A 22,249-nucleotide genomic window follows, 5' to 3' on the forward strand; every position below is an offset into this window, starting at 1 on the left:
ATACTTAGTGCCCTAAACTTTATTATTATGTCCTACCAAGTTCTTTTGTTAGTTCAATCAAGATTAAGATTCTTTGAGTAACATCTGTCTTCTCTTGTACATTACGTGTTATTCAGCACTCAGATCTCCTTAGCCATAGCTCTTACCATCCTCTATGGTTTATGGTAACGTTGAATTGCATCGAATATTTATGTTCCCTTAATTTACTGCTCCCATTCTTCTGTCTATTTACTTAATGCTACAGTTTTTCTACTTGCCTTAGTTTTCAACACATCCCTTGGATGCTATTGTAGTTTCCTGCATTGGGACGTGTAATTAAAAAATCCATTACATCACTGTGTTGTCTATTCTAGTCTGATAACACTGCTAGTCACTTGTGGGTATCACTAAACATACCAAACATGTCAAGCTACTTCACATTACTTTTAAAATCAGGGTAATTTTGAGAGTTTTTGTACTTTTCTCCATTCATAAAATTTTTAATTCAGAGTATAAAATATATATATATTGAAACTTATAGAAAAAAAATTTTGCCTGTTTAAAGCAGGCATGTAATCATATTTTCTTCTGAACAGATATAGATCAACAATGTTAAAATTAATGGATAAAACAGAACATTCAGTATATCTTCTGAAAATACTTATGCATATTATGTAATGATTACTTGATGGCAACTTCTTCAGATGTAATTTCTGAGACCAGTGAAACAGAAAAAAAGGAATGAGCCCTGAACATCAAGTTGACTGTTTCACATTTCCTCTATGACACTTGCAAGAAACTTGGCTTGAAAACTATAAAAGAAGGAGGCATACATTTGTAATGTCATACTTCAACACAAACTATTATTTCATTTTTTTTAAAAAAAGACACACATAACATTCAGTTTACCAGGAAATGAGTGGGCACGCTTTCGTCTATCAGCCCAAGCTAGGTAGAACTGCTCTGTATGCCGTGTGAGAGTAGGATCTCGCAGGTTCTGTAACATTCCCAAGATATAATTCTTAAAATGCAAATGTATGATTTACAACATAAAGGTCAATAATGAAATAAATATTTACAGTTAAGTTAAAAGAACCTACTCATCAAGTGCAGAAATAGTTTGCATATTTTCAGGATGTTTCCATAGTTTTCTTCTTAATCAGTCAAATTACTATTGTTTCAGTAAGTACATGTAAATAACATAATTTAGTGACTGAGAGCTGGTAGTGGAGACAGCAGTATTGTTAAACTGTGAACATTATCTCATCAGCGAGTTTTGCAAGATTCTACAAGGAGAGACAAGATTAAGAGCATGAAATCATGGATGAAGAAATGTGAAGAAGTGGGAGCTTAAAATAATTGCTCGATTTTTTCAGGAGTGTAGTGCAAAGTTACTTCAATAAATACTGTACGTAAGGATTTTTAAGTGTGCGCGCGCGCACACACACACACACACACACACACACACACACACACACACACACACACACACACACACACACGAAAGAGGGTGGTAGTACAGCAAAAGAGATGTTGTTGATGCTGGTGTTGATCAGCAATGTGTACAAGTGTGGGCAGAAGGGTGCACATGGAGCAGAAAGATAGATCGATAGATGGAGTGAGCAGAGGCACAGGCGGGTTCGGCCGAGAGAGAGAGGCACAGGCGGGTTCGGCCGAGAGAGAGAGGCACAGGCGGCTTCGGCCAAGAGAAAGGCACAGGCGGGTTCGGCCGAGAGGCACAGGCGGGTTCGGCCGAGAGGCACAGGCGGGTTCGGCCGAGAGGCACAGGCGGGTTCGGCCGAGAGGCACAGGCGGGTTCTGCCGAGAGGCACAGGCGGGTTCGGCCGAGAGGCACAGGCGGGTTCGGCCGAGAGGCACAGGCGGGTTCGGCCGAGAGGCACAGGCGGGTTCGGCCGAGAGGCACAGGCGGGTTCGGCCGAGAGGGCTGACGGGAGAGAGGTGGACGGAGTTGGCCGAGAGGCAGACGGGAGCGAGGTGGATGGGGCTGGCTGAGAGTTGGAAGGGAGCAAGGTAGACGGGGCTGGCCATGAGGCAGACATTGGGTGGGGAAGGGGAGGGGGGGGGGGTTTATGAGGCTGAGAAGTAGATGGAGGAGGCCGAGAGACAGGTCAGGGAGGCCCACAGGTGAGCGTGGTAGGGGGTGCTGAGAGCTGAGTGGGGCAGTCCAATAGGTTGGTGGTGGTGAAGTAGGTGGAGCGGGGCATGTGGAGAGGTGGGTGGGGGGGATTGGGAGAGAGGAGGGTGGACAGGCGGGCAGGGGTGGACATAGAGCTAGGTGGGGGGAGTGCCGAGGGGTGGGTGGGGGGAGTGCCGAGGGGTGGGTGGGGGGAGTGCCGAGGGGTGGGTGGGGGGAGTGCCGAGAGGCAGGTAGTGGGGTCAGAGAGGCGGGCAAGGCGGGACCTTGAGGCGGGCAAGGCGGGACCTAGAGGCGGGCAAGGCGGGACCTAGAGGCGGGCAAGGCGGGACCTAGAGGCGGGCAAGGCGGGACCTAGAGAACTTCCGTAAACCTAGATGGCTATATCTTTCTCAGGCACGACAGATGCAACAGACGAGGGGGCGGAGTAGGGGCGTACATACGCTCTGATTTGTCACCTACAGTACTACACACATCCAACAACAATGTAGATAAACAAGTGGAATATATGTTCATAGAGATCAAATCACTTAACAGAAAGTGCTTAATATGTGTCCTTTACAAACCTCCTAAAGTAGGTGGGTTCGCCTGCTTCGAAACTGCCCTCTCTAGTCTCGAATCGTCATATGAACATGTAATTATAGCTGGTGACACTAACATTAATTTTCTGTGCAATAGTCCTTCCACTGGGAAATTTAAGAGGATGCTTTCTTCCTCAAATATGACGCTACTTCAGCTGGCACCTACTCATCACACGACTACCAGTCACACTTTCATAGATATATTCGCAACGAAATCCCCGAACAGAATAATCCGCACCTCTCAAATATCTGCGCCTGGCATGTCTGCCCATGACATCATTTCCATGACGTATTCACTAGAATGCCCTAAAAAGAAACAAAAACTGTCTACATACCGAGACTTCAAACGCATAAATTTGCCTGAACTCGAAACTGAGGCACAAGAAATAGTTTGGGGGATGACCTCTACTCCCCTCATGGACATAAACGACAAACTCCACGATTTCACTAACAAAATTACTCAACTATATGACAAATATGCTCCAATAAAGACCAGAAAAGCAAAAGGGCAACCTGCACCTTGGCTGACTGATGAACTAAAACAGCTCATGAATCTCAGAGATGCTGCACATCGAGCATACAAGATACACCCTACACCTGAAAATCACGCTGTATACAAGCAGAAACGAAACAAAGTCAGTCAAGCGGTGAGAAACGCTAAGCTCAGACATGCCCGTACATTAGTTGACAATAGATGTAGACCAGCTATCCTGTGGAAAAATCTCCGTAGTCTCGGTTTAGGCAAAATAAAAGTTGCAGAAAATCCCATGGTCCCAGCTGAAGAACTAAACCGATTCTTCACATTACCTGCAACCAAAATTGATCCGCAAAAAAAACAGAGAATCATTGATTACTTCATTGGGATGAACGACTGCAGCAAAGAAAAATTCTATCTACAGCACGTCACTTGCAGTACTGTCAAGAAAGCCATAATGCGGATTAGATCAGCATCTACTGGACATGATGGTATCACTATCCAGATGGTAAAACTTATTATTGACCAACTACTGCCCTCTATAACAGACATTTTCAACGATTCATTAATCACAAGTGTTTTCCCTGAGGCCTGGAAACTGGGACAAATTAAGCCACTGCCTAAAAAGGACATCGCCACAGCAGCCTCTGACTACTGCCCCATCTGCCTTCTTCCTGCACTATCAAAGGCCTTAGAATATATAGTTCATGACCAGCTCACCAACTACCTAACTACTAACAACCTATTAGACGAATACCAATCAGGTTTCCGTAAACATCGAAGCACAACATCCGCTCTGATAAAGGTAACAGATGACCTGAAACTTGCCATGGACAGACAAGAAGCGACTATCATTTGCTTCTTAGATTTCAGCAAAGCATTTGATACTGTCGACTTCGACATCTTACTAGCCAAACTTAGCGGTCTAAATTTCTCACCAAGCGCAGTGCAATGGTTTCGCTCATACATGACGTCTCGTCAGCAACGCGTCCTGTCTGGGGATATAAAATCACAATGGCGGCAGGTAGTGTCAGGCGTTCCCCAAGGCTCAGTATTAGGTCCTATACTCTTCTCTCTTTATGTCAATGATGTGTCATCGGTCCTGACCTATTGCAAATACCATATGTATGCTGATGAGCTTCAGTTGTATCTAAGTGCGAAACCAAGCAATCTCAAGAAAGCTATTGAAAATTTCAATACTGACCTCAACGCACTGTCAAAATGGGCACAGGACATAGGTCTAAAACTAAACCCATCTAAAACCCAAGCGGTACTTGTTGGTCACTCTAAGCTTATTAGCCCAAAACATCGGGAATCCGTACCACCTCTTATCCTAAATGGAACAATTATTAACTTCTCGCCCTCAGCAAAGAGTTTGGGAGTAATAATAGATGAAAACCTAAATTGGACAGAGCTCGTAACTGCAGTGTGCAAAAAAGCATCAGCATCCCTTCATGTCCTACAAAAATATAAAAAACTCTTCCCTTTCGATCTGAAAAAGAAATTAGTACAAACGCTTATACTCCCAATCATTGACTACAGCGATATTATCCTACAAGGCCTCTCTCAAGAAAATTCCCGACGTCTAGAACTGGTCACGAATGCCTGCGTCCGATATATCTGTGACGTTCGACTTTTTGATCACATTTCACCAGCATATGCAAAATTGTCCTGGCTGCGTGCAGACAAACGCAGAGATTTCCATACACTCTGTCTCATCTACTGCCTTATAAATGTACACTGTCCCTCATATCTCTCCTCGTCCCTAACACTCATGTCGGAACAACATGACAGAAACACACGTTCCCATCATAATAAAATCCTCTCCGTTCCACTGCATCGCTCAGTCACCTTCTCCAAGTCCTTTACAGTAGCGGGAACCTGACTCTGGAATAACCTCCCTCGTTATGTTAGAGAACTTAAAAACATGACCGGCTTCAAAAAACAATTAATGACGTATCTACTTAAGCAACAGTAATGCCTTCCTCTGTACATGAGTGCACTTCACCTCATTACTTCTCTCTCTCCCCCTCCTTAAACCTCCCTTACCCAAAACTCGCTATACTAGTAAACATCTACTTTACACACCAAAATATTAATGTACATCTGCACAAACCTTCATTACTATTGCGAATCTTTCTCATGTTTGTCATTATTATTTGTTTTTTTTTTTACTGTTATTATTATTGCTTTCACCATAATCTGTATGTATAGCACCTGATGTAAAAATACTGCCAGCATTTACTTTATTAGGTCTTAGTCATGTTTATCATTATTATTTGATTTTTTGTTTTACTGTTATTATTATTGCTTTTATCATAATCTGTATGTATAGCAACTGTTGTAAAAATACTTCCGCATTTACTTTATTAGGTCTTAGTCACTAGTCTTTATTCATATTGTCACTAGAGTAAGCTAATTTTCTCATTTAAACTATGTTCATGATGTTACTCTGATGTGTGAAATGCTGCATGTGTGGAACACTGGTCCGATGTAAGAGAGGGCCTGATGGCCCTAATCTGATCAGGTTAAATAAATAAATAGAGGCGGGCAAGGCAGGACCTAGAGGCGGGCAAGGCAGGACCTAGAGGCAGGCAAGGGAGGACCTAGAGGCAGGCAAGGGAGGACCTAGAGGCAGGCAAGGGGCGACCTAGAGGCAGGCAAGGGGCGACCTAGAGGCAGGCAAGGGGCGACCTAGAGGCAAGTGGGGGGGCACCTAGAGGTGGGTGGAGGAGACGTAAGGTGGGTGGGTGGGGGGGTGACCTAGAGGCGGTTGGGGGGGGGGACCTTGAGGCAGGGATATAGAGGCAGGTGGGGGGAACCTGGAGGTGGGTGTGGGGGGACATAGAAGCAGGTGGGGGGGATGTAAAGGTGGGTGGGGGAGGACCTAGAGGAAGGTGGGGGGGGGGGACCTACAGGCGGGTGGGGGGGACCTTGAGGCAGGGACCTAGAGGTGGGTGGGGGGGACCTTGAGGCAGGGACCTAGAGGCAGGTGAGGGGGACCTAGAGGCGGGTGGAGGGAGGCCGAGAGCTGGGCAGTGGGGTCCGAGAGGCGCGCAGTGGAAAGGTTGGTGTGGGGGGGTGTGACTAAGAGGTGGGGGGGGGGGTGAATTATTTGGTTTGGAAACAGCACCTCTCAGTCTCTGCCATACCCTTTCCCCCAAGTGATCTTTCTAGTAATGCACATAGGGGAGTATCTGCTGAGTTTGGAAACTAGGAAAGAGGTAATGGGAAACTGAAGCAGTGGATTGTGTTGTGAATTGTGCCCGAGTATCTGCACTGTTAAAGAGGCAAGGATCAGGCCTCATATGGCACACATTTTTAATCAAAAGGAAGTTTCACAATGGTTTAGGGATTTGACAAAATGAGTGTTTCATTATGGGGGATATATGCCAGATTTTTCAAGAAACTAAGCAAAATGTGCCATCAAACTGGCTGAACTCAGTCCATTCAAAGACCCACAGTTACTGAGAGAAAGAAAGAAAAATATAGATAGATAGATAGATAGAGAGAGAGAGAGAGAGAGGATTGTTTTCCTTGCTTTACCTTAATTTTTTCTCTCTCTTTTAGTCATTCGATCTGTAAGGCATATGGCAGTGTTGCATTTTATTGCAAGCAATGGCTTTTCAGGACAGACTTAATTTACATTGTTACTATGAGAAGCAATGACTTCTCACAATACAGATGCAGCACTGACCAGTTGATTTGAATACGAAAGTGAAACTGACTATCACAGTTGTGCTTTCAATTAAAATATTCATTTTAATTTTCTACATTAAAACTTGTACTGAATTATATCTAATTTTGAGTATTACAGAATAATGAAGAATATTACTTACCTTCAATTCTGGATCTTCATTTTGTGGTGTATGAGTTATTAAGATAGCATCTGGATCTGGAAAAAAATTGGAAGATATTTGTACTTGAAAGATCATGCAGGAATTAAATCAGCATGCCTGAATATAAGGAAACAACCTCAATTTTCTTTTGCTGTTTGTGACTGTTGTTGATCAACTGTTGCTTAATGTACTATGTTGCCTAATCAACTGAAATCATACCTTTAATAAGAGAGGAACATTTTGAAATTATCTTAGAGTCTCTGTTCCTCAATCTTTTACATTCCCATCTCAGGAAAGAAGGATGTCATTCACTGCATTTACATAGTTCATTACTAATTAGCAATGAGTATATGAAAGTCTTCATCTGTTACCTTCTAAATCACACTACCACAGAGCATTCCTCACATTGCCATACACATACTGTATTACTTTGGTCACACACATTTTCCACTGCAATACTAATACTAACTTGTAGAGAAGACTAAATAAATCACATATGTTACATCTCTCTGCAATGTAGAAACTCAATTAATGAATTATATACTCTTAAAAATAGTAGCTGCCATCTGTGAGTATTAAAGGACTATCTTTCAAGCTCCTGATCAACAGAAATAAACAAATTTTAAAAAAAGACATTTGGTGGAAGTTGAAAAGGGGGGGGGGGGGGGGGGAGGAGGAAGCCCAGAAAGTGATTTTTAGTGAGGATGTTAGAACACTAAATCCACAACTTTAATTAAGAGTCCAGGAGTCAAAAGTATTAGAAATGTCAACCTGCAAGTCATGGTGAATTCACGGCAGTCGCCCAGTGAGTATGGGTTATGAGCTGAGGTGTGATATGGGTCCCCATGAGGGCAATGAACTGCAAAAACTGGTTAATGTGTGCCATTCTAAGTATTTTGTGGCCCAGCAAACTACTGAATGCTACAGGAACTCGCAACAGGGCAGTTCAGATGCATGTGCAGAGAGAACAAAACAGGCTTAAGTGTTATGTATTACACTGTTTAAAGGTTCCTACAGAATCTGAAGCACCAGTAACAGCTATTACAAATTACACTGCAGATTACTCTCCAATGAGACTACAGCTCATTTCAGGTTCTTTATTAATTGTTACCATATATGCAAGTTGAATAACTTCCCACTGACAAGCAGAATCAATTTTTACATGCATTCATTGAACTCTTACACATTACACCTATTGATTAAGTAGCTTAAATACTATCATCTCTGTAGTAATAAATTAGCAGCTCATACCAGTGATGCACAATTACAAAAAGCACAGTATGGTGTGTGTGTGTGGGGGGGGGGGGGGGGGGTGTACACATGTGTGCATGCGCATGTGTTGGGAACAGGGTGAAATAAGGATGGTCAAGGATACTGTGTGGGTTGGGCGGGTGGTGGAGGCTGAGGACAACCTATCCACATTCCTCCAGAATCTCTACAACTTTTCCTCGATTCTCTTCACCCTGTTCCCCTCAGCCCAACAAGTCACCTTCCTCATTGTCGACCTCCACCTCAAAGATGGCTACATCAGTACCTCCCCATATCAAAACTATGCATCACCAACAATGCCTTTGCTTAGACAACTGCTGCTCATTCCACACCAAGCAGTCGCTTCTATACTGCTTAGCCATCCACTCAGGATCATCGCATCTGCAGTGACAAGCAGTCCCTTTCCAAATATGCCAAGTATCTCAACTGCAGTCCTCCTCCAAATATGTAATTGAGGCCTTCACAGGTTGAAATTACCTCCCTCACTGCCCCCCCCCTCCTCCTTCCAGAAACAGATTGCTTTTGCTTTGTCTCCCCAGTCACCTGCCACACTCACATACCCATCGTCTAGTCACAATGGAGCACCCCTCTTGTGACTCAGTACCACTCAGGACTGGAGCAATTACATGACATTCTTTGTTAAGGTTTCAACTACCTCTTGTCTTGCGCCAAAATGAGAAATATCCTCCACACTACCTCTCTCAACCCTCCCACTGCCCACCCAACCTATGCAATATTGTTGTCCATACCTATTCTGCCTATGCTACCAACAATTTGCCCCATGGTTCGTAATCCTGTGACAGACATAGTTCCAGGACCTGTCCCATACATCCTCCCACTACCACCTACTCCAGTCTTGTCAGAGGCATCTCCTACTGAATCAAAGGCATGGCCACATGTAAAAGCAGCCTTGTGATCTACCAGCATATCTGTAACCATTAAGCTGCATTCTATGTGGACCTGACAACTACCCTGCTGTCTGTTCACATGAATGGTCACCACCAAACTGTGCCCAAGAGACAGCTGGAGCCCATAATTGCTGAGCATGTCACCCAAAACAATGTGCTTGAATCCAGTGACTGTTTCACAGCCTTTCTGAACTGTGCAGACGGGAACTCGCCTTCTGCAACGTATCTTGCATTCAGGTAACCCCCCTGGCCTCAGACTTAATTGGTTCCTGTTCTCCACATATCTATCCTCTTTCCTCATCATATTCCAACCCTACAACCCCCCCTCCCCCCTCCCAGCACACAGCCTCTGAATGCTTCACCTAGCAGCCCCACCATCCCGTCCCCACCACAACCTACACTGATAGCCCTTCTCCTCTCCATCCCTCTGAGATGCCATAGCCCACCTGGCAAAGATTGCTGCTCAGCTTAGATGCAGGCACAATGAGTCCTTAGTTAGCACCTGGAGGCAACAGTGGCCAAGTGTAAGAGCGTTTGCGTGTGAACTGGGCTTGTGTGAATGTATGTGGGTTTTGTTTTGTCTACGTCTGGTGAAGGATTCGGTCCGATAGCTGAATAATCTCTAACAGTCTTTTACACTGTGCCTGTCTGCCACTCAACAGGTCCTCTATGGGGTTAGTAGCAATCTATTCTTTTCATACTGGATCGATTTTAAAGCAAACTTGGTACACATATCACTAATTGTCTGGAAAGAAGCACTTTGCGGGTAAGTACCTCACGTAGTAATGGAGGTGTAAAAGTAGTCCTCCCTTACTGTGATGTGCGCAGAGCACTGACTGCCTGTTCAATTGGAATTCCTGCATGATAGCTGTGCTTGGCAGATTGCATTACAATCCCTGCAGGTGCAATGTGCATAAATTACCTGCTGAGAAAGTGTCTGTTACAATACATTTGATTCACCAAAAACATATTTTTCAGGTTTGTTAAGCTCATTGGTGACAATTCCAAATTTGTTTCGCCCATGGGGGGTGGGGGACATGAGGGGGCAAAGATAGTGACGTATTAGCACATTTCTGTAATGCCTGAAGCAATTTCTACCAAACTTGGTGTGTGTATCACTTGTTGTCCAGTAAAAATTACTGTGCCAGTAAGACACCACTGTGAGGGTACAGGAGAAAAGGCCAACAAAAGCATAACTCAGAAACACCTGGAGCAATTCATTCACATTTGATATGAGCATGACTTTTTATTCATATGAAAATACTGTGGGAGTCAAATACCCCAGGGGATGGGGGTGGGAGTGATGATGAATATGGGGGCATGTAACTATGTTCGAAAGTGACCTGTTGGAGTTATGTCCTTGTGTTAGTTTACTTGGAATATTTTAAAAATATGAAGCACAGTCCGTCTCTTAATACGTCAACCACACCATGAGAAATGGAACCTACAAAAATCAGTGATTTCATGAGTGTGTTTCAGGGCAAAGATAACGCCAAGAGACTGAACATGACAAATACATTTAACTTCCTCTCTGGAGTCACACATTGTAAAGGAGGAGGTAATCAGACAGTTGCCAGGGTGAAATATACATGGCATTCACTTATTCAGATACAGCTGTGGACAGAAAATAGTATATTATAAAAACTGGACAAGTGTGAGTAGGACGTGCACTTTGAGGGTTCTGGACAAACTTAATTATGTATATAAAAAAGGGTCCAGGCTTCAAGATTTTTAACTGAAAGTCTAAGAACCTGACCTTGCCTAGGGTATTGGTTGGGTCACAGGTGGCGGAAAGTGAATCTTCCATCAGATATGATGGACAGCTGTGAATACAGAATAAGCAGTCCTGGACCATGGCAAAACAAAACCAAACACTCTCTGTAGCAAGTGGCAAAGTGGTCAGTGTCTGTTCATCAGTGGTGCGGCTGAAATTTATATTCTGGGACTAATAATTTCAGTCTTAACACCGTGAGTTTACTCAATGAGTCTACTCAACCCCACTTGATTCCAGGTACAATCACGATGGAGCATTTTTGATAATCACAATATTACCCCACATGGTCAATCCACCACCAGTATTACTGGTGCAACTGGTCTTACGGGTTCTGGAGCAGCCACGTTAAAATGTAATGTGATTCAACAGAGGAAGCCGGAGTTCTCTGGCCAACTTAAAACTGAAACAAATACATTTTTTACAACGCTTAACATACAACCACATTTGCAACCAAGTAAACTTCATAAATTGGGAGATACATTGAAAGAAGAGAAGATTCAAACTTTGGCACTTCAAGAAACACGAATGACGGACAGTAACACCATGGATTTTGGTAATTATTGTCTTTTTAAAAGCAAAACAGATAAAAGAATACTTAATAACACACCACATCTGGGAGTTGCTTTTGCAGTCTTCAAAAATATTTTAAATTCAATAACAGAGGTAAATCTGTTAATAATGCACTAATGACAATTTCTCTTAAATGTGCAAATAAAGCATACACTTTAATTAATGCCCATATGCCAGTCAATGAGGATACCCGTAAGAAATGTGAAGAAGTTAATGAAGCTTAGGAAACACTAGAAAGCATCACCTCAAAAATTCCCTGAAACCATGTTAAAATTGTAATAGGTGATCTTAATGCTCAATTGGGTAAAGAGAAAAAATATAAGAAAACAGTGGGTGGATTTCCTGCGCATAAACCAAAATGGCCAAAAGCTTGTTGAAATGTGCAAAAATTTTAATCTTAAAACAATGTCAACACATTTTCAAGACACCCCTTCTAAACAAAGAACATGTATGAATTTTTTTCCGTCTTGCGACTCCAATGAAATGCATATTTTTGTCACCAAATGTGTTTTGTTTTATTGAAATAAAATAACATCTTAATGAAACACACATACCATCTGGCTTGCTTTCTCCACCTAAAAACAGTTCATTACAAAAGATGTGGATTTTAGTACTTAAGATTTTTGCTCACACATTTAGAAGTACAGAAGTCCTTACATTTGTTTGTCAACTTATGTCTTTACTTACCCCTGAGATCTCAAAATTTGTCAGGAAGTCAGGGAAAGGTCAGGGAATTTCACTTAGGGAAACTTGTGGTGACCCTGCTTGAGCTAATTTAACCAGTAGGGCATGTTAGGACAGATGTGCACATTTACATGTGCTTAGCCCTGATTGGCTGGCATTTTATAGATATATTCATCAATGGTAAATTTCTAACGTGATTAGTTGGTCAGTTCTATGTGATTAGACTTTCTGCATCCTGCTCTGGTCCTGGTCTCCACTGTTTAATAATTGGTAATGGGAAATTGTGATGGAATGCAAAGAATTAAGAATAACAGCATACCTGCTTGTGGAGGCATTGTGTCATTGAAAGGCACACAAACAAGACCACACACACACACACACACACACACCACCACCACCATCACCACCACCACCCAAATTCACGTGTGGCTGCATTGTGCCGGCTGAATACATTGTGCTGGAACTGTAGCTCAACTGGGGTGAGGGTTTGTGTCAGGTGGAGGGGCAAAAGGAAATGGGGAGTGGGAGAGGGGGTTGGGGAAGGGTGGGTGAAGCCTGTGTGATATAAAAGCAAGATTTGAATGTGGGAGGGAGAGACAGCAGACGAAAGGGTTAGGAATCAAAGGCACAAGCACTGGTGAGCTTCTGCAGCACACAGCTACAATTCCGATGAAGTGGATTGAGAAGGGTGAGGCAGAACAGAGGAAGGAAATACTTTGAATGAAAGCTAGCAGAGTTATCAATTGTTTTTATGTGACATTCAATGACTCGTGTCTCTACTATTTGGTGAGTTGTTAAAGTTATTCATTAAATTAACTCGTAAACATGCCAGTAAATATTCAGTCATTGGTGAAAAGAATCCAAAGTTTGCATGTTAGCCTAAAATCCCCCAAAACAGTTGTTTGATGAGGCCCAGGGTCTACACCAGGCTTCAGAGTCATACAGCTGCTGAATTAGATTCACTAGCAATTCTATATAGTTGAAAGTTCTTAATCCATCAAAAATAAAGATGACATTATGCAGAGATACGATATAAAAATATAAAATCTTTCTGTCAGTGAAACGACACAGTTAATCCAAAGAAAAGTAGTAAAACATAAAAATACCAATTTTATAAATGAAAGAAACGTAAATAATTATTTCACTTTCAACCTAAGACTACAGAAGCAGGAGGCGGTCTTACTGTGGGTTACAGCATCTCCAACTTCTTTGCAGATACTTTTGACACTCACTTAAAAAATACATTTTTCTGCAAGAAAAGTAAACATGTTCAAAAAAATAGTACATTATAAAAGATATATGAATGGCTCATTAATTTGTTTTGTTAGAATCAATGACGACACAGATCAATGTTTTATGGTTTTTGACTTATTACAAGTCTTGCATGATGTGCCAATATTGAAAATACTGCTTAATGGCAATTTCACAACACCCAAATGTATATGCTTATTAACACAGTAATATCATTAGACAACTATATAAACGTTATCAGCAAACATCTTAGGCATGTGTGAAGAAGCTGGTCTACCGTGGAAGCAAAATAATACGACATACAAAGCTAGGAAGACAAAGATGCATAGTCATAGAGGGCATTCCTGGCCAAGAGAAATCTGCTAGTATCAAATATCGGCCTTGATCTGACAAAGAAATTTCTGAGAATGTATGTTTGTATTGTATGGTAGTGAATCATGGACTGTAGGAAGACCAGAAAAGAAGAGAATCCAAGTGTGAGAGGTATGGTGCTATAGAAGGATATCAAAAATTACAGACTGATAAGATACAGAACAAGGTGGTTCTCCACAGAGTCAGTGAAGAAAGGACAAAAAGAAAGGGTAGGATGATAGAAAATAAAGGCCAGTATGATGCCACTGATTAAGAGCATGTGCACCTGATACCAGTCCAGCACATAAAATGTCACATTTACACCACAAGGTGAAAAATAACAATCAGTTAATTTTATGGACCTTTTTTTCAAGTAAAAAATCTCTCGCATCTTATTCAGGAATACAGGAGAGTAACAAAGAGTTATAACTCACAGCACATAAAGACACATCAACTGTGTATACAATAATGTGCAACATTTAGAAGTAAATGGGGCATAGATTACCCCACTAACTTAATGTCACCTCTAGAAATCATTTACAGACCATGAAAACAATAGCCAATAATAATGGTACTTTTATCAACAAAGATTCAGTCATCCTAGCAAGATGATAATATTACAAACAAAATCAGTATTGAAAAATATGCCAGGACGCCTTTCTTTGGCTGCAAAAAGTGACTCTACCAACAATTAGGGGTACGGAGGATTGAGGGAACCAAATAGAGTTTATCCCAATTCAGAACTGACACCATGAAGTTATTACTTCTCGCAAGGTTACACTCTTTATGGATCAGTTTATGAGTGAAGAATAAGTGTGGGCTGCTCATTAAACCACATCAGCAGTGTGGTTAATCAAAGTCTGTTTCCCTAGGGATTAATCTTATTATGGGTGAAATCAAACAATGGAACATAAGGAAAAGATTGATACTCACCATAAAGATGACACACTGAGTTGCAGACAAGGCACAACAAAAAAACTGTTATACATTTACCTTTGGTCAGAGCTTTCTTCAGAAAAGAAAACACACACAGATTCATGCAAGCAAGTGCACGCCCCCCCCCCCCCCCCCCCCTCTCTCTCTCTCTCTCTCACACACACACACACACACACACACACACACACACACACACACACACACACACACACACAAACCACTATCTCGCTATCTCTAGTCAGAATGCAGTGGTGCCACGTCAAATGCAAGCAGCAATCCAAAGTGAGGTGGGGAAGGAGGGGAGAGAGCAGGGCACAGGTGAGGAGAAGAGAAGTCACTGCTGTCTGAAAAGAGTGTGCAGGGAATAGATGGTAGCCAGACAAGGCTGCCAGATGCATTGTCAGGAGCCTGTGAGGGAGACAGAGAGGAAGGGGGAGGGGGATGGAAAGTGGGAAAGGAGGACAGCAGAGGAAGGGAAAAAGACCTGTGGATGCATTGGTCGAGACTGGTGCACAGTGGGAGTGAGGGGACATGAAACGGGGGGGAGATATAGAACAGAGGGGCCAGAAACTGTTGGGTGGAGGGTGTGGGAACAGTACATTACAATAGGTTAGTAGTGCAGTCGAACCATAAAATGGACCATAGCACAGACAGTTCCTGTCACCAGCCTCACTTTACGCGCCCATTCGATTGCACCATAACCAATTGTATGAGGCTGGTATCTGTACATGTATCACTGGTGATCTTGCAGCTCTCGAAGAATGAAATTATAATGAAGTCTAGACCTTTAGCTGTTTACAGGAGTTCATAAATATCAACGAGGACAGTTGAAAAATGTGTACCCCGACCGGATCTCGAACCCGCAACCTCCCACTTACATGGCAAATGCATTCTCCGACTGAGCCACCGAGCACACAGACGATAGTGCAACTGCAGGGACTTACCTCTGGCACGCTCCCCGTAAGGCCTACACTTTCCAACTTTCTGTCCTCACACTACATTTGTAGTGCCCCCCCCCCCCCCCCTAAATTGCTCGTACCACCCCGAAGAACGAGGTACAAAGGAGATCCCCCTTTGTCACCCCGTACTACTCTGAACTAGAACAACTGAATCACATCTTTCAACAGAGCTATGGTTTTCTATAATCAAACCCTGAAATAAGAGACATCCTATCCAAGATTCTTCCCATCCCTCCTAAAGTGATGTTCCATCTCCCACTCAACCTCAACATCATCCTAGCCCATCCCTATGCCACTTACAATGCCAACTGTAGTGCCCCCATAATTTTACGAAAGTCTGGAGACACTTGTATTTCAGCTGTTTTGAACACGCGTTACTTTAAAGTAGGGTGTAAAGATGAGCATGGGATACTGAACCCATTTATTGTTTGTGCAGGCGAAACTGGAAGGGAGATAATTCGTCGGCGCTGGCAAGTGTTCAGCGCGACCTGCAAAGAATAAACAAATACGGCCCGGAAGCTCCGTGGCCGGCTGCAAAGAGTAATGTAGCATTGTACTGTTAAAAAACAAATGGAGAGACTCGAAATAGTGACTGTTTATTAGACGTTGAACTGCTGTTGAGAGTACGTGGACTGGGCGTGGATAGTCAGCCACGATAAAAGCTTATGTATTAATTGTGTTAAAAAATGTGTAATTAACTGTTTCTGGGTGCCCGGTAATGTGTGCGCTTACGTCATAAAGTTTAGTTGTTTTTTTGTACAAAGTGGAGATAAATATGTTCTGGTACATTGAATGATATTCCAAGAGTAGCGTATTTTTTAAATAAGAAGAGAGAGAGTGAGAGACTGAAAACTTCCCCTTCCTAGCAGTGAAATCTTCGGAGAAGCGTCCAGTGCTAGCAGAAGACATCGGCGCTGCAAGAAAGCAGAACCAGCATTCTTCAACAAGTAAGTCCACGAAAATGCTTAAGCTGTATAGAGAGAGCTTATTACACTGGGCCACTGAAAGAACGTGGTGACCATAAAAAGAAAGGACCTGAGAAAGAAGGGGAAATATTAAAGAAGAAGCTATAAGGAAAAAAAAAACCAGTTGGGAGTTGCCATAGCAACTGATAACAGCGAGGCTGAAGAGCAATTCCACGATACTTATCCAGAAATATCGTGTTGATAAATGGAGAAATGATTAAGGGATCAAGAAAATCGCACAACACTGCAGTTAGCCTCAAATTGCTGATGATGCCATCTACAAATGCTGACGCCACTGCACACCTATGCCGCCGCCGCCGTACACTAACAACGATGCCGCATCACACCAACACCGATGCCGCCGTCCACAAAAACTGACACTGCCATCTACCTACGCCGATGCCGCCATCCACCAACTCCGAGCCGCCGTACACCAACACCAACGTTGCATTACACCATCGCCGACGCAGCTGTCCACAATAGCTGATGCCGTCGTCCACCTATACCAACACCGCCGTCCATCGACGCTGACGCCGCCGTACACTGGTGCCAACGCCACCTTCCACCAATGCCGGGTGAGCTACTACTGACCTTTGATTGTTTGAGAAGTGTGGGGGGTTGTGGAAATAAGCGAGTGTATTTTTAATGGTAACTAGATTAAAGGCAAAACAAAACACAATGGAAAAAGAACATCAATCTGTAGAGTCTGTTGGGGCTATGGGAATTGAAAAACAGGGGCCAGATTTAGGCGAATTAATGAGGTTTATCAAAGCACAGTTTGAATCACAGAACACAAAACAGTACAAACTGAAGGCAGAATTAAACTCTAAGTTAGATTTGCAAAACACGAAACTCAATATCCTAAGTAATCAGATGCAAGAATGGAAAAAAGAATTAAAAAAAGAATTGTCCAATTCCCTGAGTGAACAAATATTTTATTTAAGGACTTAGAACAAAGAAATGAAACTCATCTAAAAGGGTTAGTTCAAAAATTAGAATATGATGTAGACTGTAAATGTAGTAATTTGGAAACACAATTTAACGAAAAATATGACTCTTTGAAAAATGTATGTAATGTTACATTTGACATGGTCGAATGAGAATTAACTACGCTAAAAACCAATGTCCAGAAACAAGATAAGTTGCTACCCCTGGTACAGGCGCAAATTTCAGGGGTCAAACCATGGGTGGAAACCGTAGAACAGAACTTTAAAAAAAAGTTAATGACTGAAGAGCTTATAAATTTGAATGGCTTAGAAGAACAAGTAGAAGAATTAATAGGACAAAAGGTTGAAGAGAAACTAAGGGTTGATATCTCTTCGCCTATAGTAACTTCCAATTTAGATAACACCAAGAAAGACTTAGAAACTTTGAGGAAAGAATTCAAGCTTATGCAGGAGAACCTAGAGAAAGGCACAGTTTCCCAAAATATTATATTAAATGAGGACATGATAACTGATATGCAATGGGGATCGAATTCAGGCTTGTCGAGACAGTTTCCTAAATTCAAACCAGACAGGGAGGAACACCAAAAAACCCTATATTTAGTAGATCCTGTGACGGGAGAGGAAAAGGGAATGTATAATGATAAGGATATAAAACGATATGTAAAAAAAAACCCAGGGACGTTGATGTTCTGTGTCAACGGGCGGAGTGACGTCCACTGGTTCCCGAGTTGGGTTCGGTATTACTTCCACATTAGTTTTCCTACACCGAACTCCCTTCAAATCTTCCACTAGTAATCTATTTATAGCCCTTAAGCTATCCTATCATATTAGTATTAAAAGAGACCAATTATGACTACAAGATTATGACTAATTTAAAGAGTCACAATAAACAGTAACCTCTAAGCATGAGATAAAACTAACAGGGTAACATTCTAACAGTAGATATAATATGATGGTACTGTTTAGGAAGAATGATACCTAGATGACATAAACTGAACATATGTATGAAATATAGAGTGAAGTGACTAACTGAATAACTATTTGATTATAGTGTATATAATTTCTATTTTTATAGAATGTTTTATATTTTTTGTAAAGTGTGATGTGATTGGGGAGGGTTTCTATCTAGTCCTGAAAGGGGTGGGTAGCATAGGCACAGACACGACCTACACACCACAGCCTTCATACAACCCTTGCAAACAAGTGTGAGTGGTTCTTCATCATTTGCCGTTCCATAGGAGTTGGTAAGATCTTTTCTTCGGGGTCTTCAAAGGTGACAGTGAGAATGTCTGTTCTGCAGGAGACGCCGAACATCATACCTCCTCCGGCTTCTCACTTAAGTGCCGGCAAAGTGGGGATCCTGGGGAAGAGGGGTGGGAAGAGTTTCCTGTCTTTGGGGCTGTCTTCTTTCTTTCTTCAATCTTAGCAACCAATTCTGTTATTTCCTTTCTTACTTCTCTTAAGAGTACCAATCTATCCTTCCCTCTGTCCACATTCATATGCTTCTATCGCTGAAATCCTTCTCTTTACTGTAATTTCTATAAATCTTCAACTAAGAACCTTAGTGGGCCGAAGAATCAGGACGCACGATCATACTTCCACACTCAAACGATTAAATACGAAGAGGCAGACAAGTAATACACAGGGAGATGTAACAACCGTCACAGATAAGGGGGGAAGTAGTGCTCAGGAAGGGCTCAAGCACATGTGCTAAGTAATGACGGTTGCACGTCTCAAGTGAAATGGTATAGTAAGCTTAAGATAAAGGAACAAGGGGGGACGAAGTGTATATCCACCTGTGTTCATAGCTATAGTAGTACAACGTAATATGAATGGAGATAAAAAGAAATAGATATTAAGCCAGAGGTAGAGTCAAATAAGTTTCTGATGAATAATAGGATTGTGGAGACCGTATAGCCCGAAGAAAAGAAATAAAGTTGCAATCATGGACGAAACATATTTAGTTTTAAGGCTATATAAGTGAGCTGTAAGCAATGAAAAAGCGAAGAATTTAAGCAGGTGGGCTGAAGGACTCAGGAGGAGGAAAGGAGAGGTAGATAGAAATTTTACCAGGAAATTTTAAATAAAATAGTGTGCAAAAGAGTACGAAAGAGGCAAGACTATGAATCATTGTTAGAGAAGATAGGGAGCGCTCCTCCGATATAAATGAAATGAGAGAAAGAGAGGCAGGTAGGCAGACCCAAAGGAGGCTGACCTATAATGTACGGGCAAGGGCACCAAAAAGGGGATTGGCCTGTACCATAGTTTAGTATACATGGAAGGGGCCGTACCTACCCAAGGATGAGGAAGAAGATGTTTTCATAGTATCAACCCTTACGTAGATTGGAACCCAAAGGAAAAGGGTGGTATAGTGACCTGAGATTGAAGTGGAAAGTTTCTCCTGGTAAATTCGAATTCAAAAAATTTTTAAATAGAAAAGACGAGTCCTGCGTGAGGAGATAGAAAAAAGAGAAAACCCCCAGCACAACTAACTTTTTTCAGACCCGGAAAACCAGTGGTTATCATCACAACAGCTTCTTAAAAAAAAGTAAAGACTCTACTCAGCTTAACATTACACCAAGCCACCGCACAACCCGTGCCACAGGAAAACAACCTGGAGTTAACATCTGTATAATATATGTACAGATAAAAGGAAGCATGATTTATGATTATTTTACAGAATGGTTAGCTGTATTAGGTATGGTGATCAAGGCTTCACGCTTTGACAGATAAAAAAAACTGGCTACTGCACTTAGTAATTGTGATAAACTGAAACAAGATAAACAACAGTTTTTAAAGTGTGTAACAATAAATTTTATTCTGTATTTCCGTATTTAAATAACTATCTGAGATACATTCATTAAGATGACCACAAAATAGCAGTTACCTCTTGTAAGTGTTTCTTGAGGAGACAATTTTACATTGTCACTAGCTGATCTGGTGGTATTTCCATTTTGTGGCTCAGCAAGCGGAATTCTTGATGTCGAAGAACGTGGACTTTCCTAAAAATAAGGGAAAATTAGATTCTCACATGTGTATTAAACTCTCTCATAATATTATGCAGGAGAAAGAGGTATGAGCAACAACATTTACAGCAAGAGGAAGGAATACATCAACTATTTTGTTACCTCTGTGTTAGATATCAGTAGTGTCTTCTTAATATTTGTTTCCACATGGTGCTTATAATGATTTCTGTTATTTTGTAGGATGAGTAAAGTGTAATCATCAGTGCCTCCACCTTCATATGCTCTGCTGGTAATGAAGATTTAGAGTGACATTTCTCTTTTCTAATGTTATAAGTGTGCAAGTTATTGGCACTGATTTATCAAAAGAGATAAACTGGCTGTTGTCTCAGATACTGTGTCATTAACTTTATAGGTTTATTCTCGTCAGTTTGTAATTTTCATCTTCTTTTCAGTGGAGCAGTATGGCAGTGTATCGGGCATGGATAACGATTGAAGTTGTGCATGATTAATGAGCAAAGTATAATGAATGGCAAGTGGAGAGCTAAGTCTGCATGTCCCTTTCTCTGTGTAAAAGTGAGAGGAAGCCAATGAAAATGACCATGAGGTGTGCAATACCTACAAGCATTCTTGAATGACATCATCAACTATTGCTAATGTTGAATCTCGTATGTTTCTGAAATACAAGTTTCCAGTTGTTAATGAAGGTTCAAGGAGAGCACTTTTGTGCCATTTAAACATCGTGTGTTAATAAATGACTTAAATGAAGTCTGAAGTCTTGAAGAATATTATCTAAAAAGGAAATATTTATTATATACGTAAAATGAAATGCTGATGTCAAGAACCAACATTTAACAGATTGTGAAGGGCTGACATATAAGCGGAACGAGGAATTGATTATGTTGCATCTATTTATAGTACACGAAGCATCTACAATGACAGCTCTACGATCTTTGGACGACAGTCTGTGCTGCGTTGTTGTGGCATATGCTTCTGCACTTGTATACACGGTTTATTCAGACAATAAAGCTGATGTTGTTTCTTATTGTTGAGTTACTTCTCTTACCTCTAACGAGTATAAGGATAAATACCTACATTGGTGACTCCAAAAATTTGCAATGACTGCATACAAGGTAATTTTCACACTGATATGTTGCTAACCTACGACAATGTGATCTCTGCACACCTGACGTATGCTGAAATTTGCATGCACACCAACGACATCTGTTCTGGACAGTACAATGCTCCTCAACCAACTCTTCGACCGTCTATACACACAATTGTGCAAGTGAGGAGCTCCACTACTGTGGTTCAATGTAGGATGCTAGTCCTGAATAAGTGAAAGAACCAAACAATCTACTGTGGGACATCACTGCAGTACCCGCCTCGCAGAAATAACACGCAAAGGATGAACTGCAACACTCTGGTTGTATGGATTCACATTTGTTCGCCCTGGACACTGCATCTTCTGCAGCACCTGCAAAATCTGTTCGATTCATCCTTGGTGCCACAGGTTGCTCAGATTTTAAACGCAAACACCCAGTTTCATCTACATCAAGAACATTGCACCAAATACAGAAAACATATTACCACTGTTGACGAAAATGCTGGTGGCCACGCATCACAGTATCAGCTTCGGCGTC

General features: G+C 41.8%; 1 long non-coding RNA gene across 1 annotated transcript; it reads right to left on the reverse strand.

The window, feature by feature from the left end:
* Positions 1-554: 554 nt before the first annotated feature.
* LOC124612720 lies at positions 555-20,787 on the reverse strand. The gene is made up of 4 exons (XR_006979566.1): positions 20,531-20,787; positions 7,030-7,085; positions 889-976; positions 555-791 (listed from the first exon to the last, which is right to left on the reverse strand). It is a non-coding gene; the product is annotated as an uncharacterized LOC124612720 (long non-coding RNA).
* Positions 20,788-22,249: the final 1,462 nt, after the last annotated feature.

Source organism: Schistocerca americana, chromosome 4 (genome assembly GCF_021461395.2).
Source record: "Schistocerca americana isolate TAMUIC-IGC-003095 chromosome 4, iqSchAmer2.1, whole genome shotgun sequence".
NCBI classification, from domain to species: domain Eukaryota; kingdom Metazoa; phylum Arthropoda; class Insecta; order Orthoptera; family Acrididae; genus Schistocerca; species Schistocerca americana.